This window comes from Canis lupus, chromosome 18 (genome assembly GCF_011100685.1).
Source record: "Canis lupus familiaris isolate Mischka breed German Shepherd chromosome 18, alternate assembly UU_Cfam_GSD_1.0, whole genome shotgun sequence".
NCBI classification, from domain to species: domain Eukaryota; kingdom Metazoa; phylum Chordata; class Mammalia; order Carnivora; family Canidae; genus Canis; species Canis lupus.
This window is the reverse complement of record NC_049239.1, coordinates 51789884-51794073: the sequence shown is the minus strand read 5'-3', so window position 1 is coordinate 51794073 and position 4190 is coordinate 51789884. Positions and strand designations below refer to the sequence as shown.

General features: G+C 39.1%; 1 non-coding gene across 1 annotated transcript; it reads left to right on the top strand.

Annotated features, from left to right (window-relative positions):
* Window positions 1–3483: 3483 nt before the first annotated feature.
* LOC119864335 lies at window positions 3484–3588 on the top strand. Its single transcript, XR_005373721.1, has one exon. It is a non-coding gene; the product is annotated as a U6 spliceosomal RNA (small nuclear RNA).
* The last annotated feature ends 602 nt before the right edge of the window (window positions 3589–4190 follow it).

Below are 4190 nucleotides of genomic sequence, written 5' to 3'. Positions count from 1 at the left end.
GTTTAATAGTTTATTAAATAATGTGTTTATTGTTAGTACTGATAGTGGTGTAGCTATTTTAACACATGTTTACATAGCTAATAAATAATAATGTTAATATTATTAGGAGCCACATTTTTTTGCATAACAGATATAAGTTTTAAAGTTATATACAATTTTGTAATCTTACTTTTGAATTATAAATATCAGTATGAAGTCATAATTTGTGTTTTTTACCTGCTTAAGTAGGCTCTACACTGAATATGGGGCTTGAACTCATGACCCTGAGATGAAGAGTGGCATACTTTTTAGACGTCCCAGCCAGGCACCCCCGTAATTTATTTTTTGTTTCAAAAGAAATACATTCTTCTTATCTCTGTCCACTGCAGAGACCTCCAAGCAAAGACAACTCAGTGAGCAACACTCTTCAAATGACACCCACCACTAAAAGGAACCAGGGCTCTTTGGAGAAAGGCTGACTCTGGGTCTGGGGCAGAAAATATGCAAGAAAAGTCTGACATATCTCATCACGCTAGACAGCAAGGAAGCTATGAAATACTATTGGGGTCTTGTCAAATTGACACAGGAGCCACCTGTAAGGGACCGCCACTAGCCAGAGATGGGACAATTTAAGCATCAAAAGTATTAATGACTGCATGGGTTCAAACACACTCAAATACATTTTTAAAAAATCATGAGTTCATAATAAGACTTTTAAAATTCAGTCACTTTGGGAGGTTGCTTGGGCACAATGCTGGTAATGAAGGTGTCAAGGTATCGTGTCCGTCCCCACCCCCCCACACCCCCCCTTGCCGCCAGGTCTCCTCTACAACTAGGACAAGGATGAGAAGCGCTAGGGGTTTGCGGCTCAGCTGAGCAGTGCTCGGGGCTGTTGGTCCCCCAGCTCTGTGGGGCCCCTCCCGCCTGCCGGCTTCTGAAGTCTAATCATCCCCAACTCTTCCCTTTTCTCCCCCAGCTCTAGGGGAGTTCCCTCTCCCTCTAGTTGTTCTGTGATACCTCCCTGTTCACTGTTCTGCCTTTTTAATTCCTAAAGACCTCGTTTAACATTTCTTTAGAAGATATTTTCACCATTGAAGTAGTTGGTATAGTTAGTTTCTGTCTCCTGACTGGGCTCTGGCTAGTATAGGCACCAAATATTTATGTTGAAATTGGTGCTAAAAAAAAAAAAAAAAAAGAAAAAAGAAAAAAGAAAAAAATCAAGACTTCTTGCCTGTCTTGTACTTGATTATATTTCAGGGTAACCAAATAGCTGATAATGAAAAGCTTTTCCTTTTAGAAAAATTTCAGCTAAGACTGCGGAACTAATGATCTAATTAGAAAAATCACCATTTCATAATGCCTAGTTAATGAAGGATGTAGGTGAGCATGATCAACAGCTGCTAAAACCATCACATGAAGGTTGATAGGGGACTTTATAACTGGTGCATTTTGCCAACAACTCCTGAACCCATGAGTCAATTGTCACATCATTAAAATCAGAACACTCTGGGGGATGGGGTAACTGGGAGATGGGCATGAGGGAGGACACGTGATATGATGAGCACTGGGTGTTATGTAAGACTGATGAGTCACTGACCTCGACCTCTGAAACCAATAAGACATTATTTGTTAATTCATTGAATTTAAATAAAATTTAAAAATAAAGATATATTAATTTAAAAGCAAAAACAAAACAAAAAGCAGAACACGCCTCCTGATGTGATGCACAAGCATCGCCTGTGAAGTGTTCTTTCCAAAATAATAGCTTCTAAATGTACCTACCAGTCTACATGAAAAACGGGCAGCAGAGCACATTAGACATCACCACGAGGATGCAATCAGCCAAATCATGCGTGGGCAATCTGCAAGCAAGTGAACTCATTTCACCAAAAATAAAAATCATGAGAAATGGTGAGAGGGGACTGTGATAGATGAAAGAGACATAGAGACATCCACAGGAATGAATAATGCAGACAGACCCTGATTGGACCCTCACACAAACAGGATAGAGAAACATTTTTAAGATTATCAGAGCAATCTGAACACAGACTATAAAATCAGGAAATGTGATTGAGTATGATACGGGCATGATGGTTATGTTAAGAAAATAATCCTCTGCTAGAGAAACATATATGTGTACATATATTATGATATGATATGTACTTTACAATGTGTACAACCAGGAGGATGGAATGAGACCTGGAATTTGCTTTAAGTTCCTCCGACATTGAAAAATAAAGAAAGAAAAGAAAAACATGGGGATGTATGAGTTTGGGCTCCCAAGATGATGTTTATCGAAGCTGGGTTATGGGTTTCATGGGTTTGCTATTCCATTTCATCTACTTTTGAGGATATTTGAAAATTCCTATTATAAAACTTTAAAAAGAAGAGAGCAAAAATATGTTGGCTTAGCAACAGAAAAATGTATGTTCAGCCAAAAGCATGAACAAGAGAATGTTCAGAACAGCTCTATTTATTACCATCCCAAACTGGAAACAACCCAAATGTCCATTAACAGTAGAATGGGGGCAGCCCGGGTGGCTCAGCGGTTTAGCGCCGCCTTCAGCCCAGGGCGTGATCCTGGAGACCTTGGATCAAGTCCCACGTCAGGCTCCTTCCATGGAGCCTGCTTCTCCCTCTGCCTGTGTCTCTGCCTCTCTGTTTCTCTCTATGTCTCTCATGAATAAATAAATAAAATCTTAAAAAAAAAAAGTAGAATGGATAAATGGTGGATATTCATATAATAGAATTAAAGCCATGGGTGACTCATAGACACAGTACACTATAAGCCACATATAAAATCGTACACATTGATTCCATGACTATAAAGACAGACAAAGGTAATTTACACTGTTAGAAGTAAGTATATTGTTTTTGGGGATAGAGATTGAAATGGAGCAACGAGGAGCAAGTAGGAAGCCGAGGTGGACGTGTTTCATTTCTTCATCTGGATGCTGGATACAGGAGTGTTTGCTCACTTTGTGAAAATATATTGAGCTGTATACTTATTGTTTGTGTACTTTATTGTATGCCTATTCTTCAATAAGAATTTTTATTTTATTTTATTTCTTATATATTCATGAGAGACACACACAGAGAGGCAGACACAGACAGAGGGAGAAACAGGCTCCATGCAGGGAGTCCGATGCAGGACTCAATCCCAGGACCAGGACTGCGCCCTGAGCCAAAGACAGAAGTTCAACTGCTGAGCTACCCAGGCGTCCCTTCAATAAGAAACTTAAAGTGCAGGTGCCTGGGTGGCGCAGTTGGCTGAGCGTCTGACTCTTGATTTCAGCTTGGGCTGTGGTGCTCGCTTCGGCAGCACATATACTAAAATCAGCTTGGGCTGTGATCTCAGGGTGGTGAGATCGAGCCTCTCATTAGGCTCCATGCTTGGCGCAGAGTCTGCTTAAGATTCTCTCTCTCTTCCTCTCCCTCAGCCCCTTCCCCCTCTAAAAAAAACAAATAAATCTTAAAAAGAAAAAGAAAAAAGAAACTTAAAGTGTTCGCTTCAGCAGGACATGTGCTAAAACTGGAACAATAGAGAAGATTTAGCATGGCTCCTGCACAAGGATGACACAGCACATTGGTGAGTTGTTCCATATTTTTGTAAACAAAAATGCTTAAATAAAACACTAACAGTAAAAAACAAAACAGAACTTTAAAGATACATAGGCTTGAGAAAGAGGACTGGTGCAGGTTCATTATCACAGATCCAGGAGAAATAAAAATAATCACTAGAGAATGTGCTGAGAAAAAGTACAACAACCAGCTGGATAATTCAGAGGGAATGAATAACTCCCTAGGATAATATAAAATACCAAGATTGACCTTGACACAATTGGAGTTCCTGAATAATTACCAAATAAGAGTTTGGAAAGATGATTAAAGATGGTGAAGGCAAAAAAATGTAAGTCCCCTTATTATGAAGGAGCAAAAAGTATCAGAAACATTGGCTCCTTTTATAAGATTGTAAATTGCTTCATTAAAAAAATGTTAAGCTAAAACAAGTTCCTATTGCTCATTGTATTATTCTATAAGCTGGTTCTTACATTTCAGGGAGTTTGTCTTTTTCTCTTATGAAATAAATACTAAGTTCATGTTAAGATACGTCAAGCATTGTTTTGAATAATTACGTAACTCACCAAATATCCAGCGTGAGAATGGAGGAAAGTCCATAAACTCTTCTGTTCACTTGAAGTGTAAGGAAC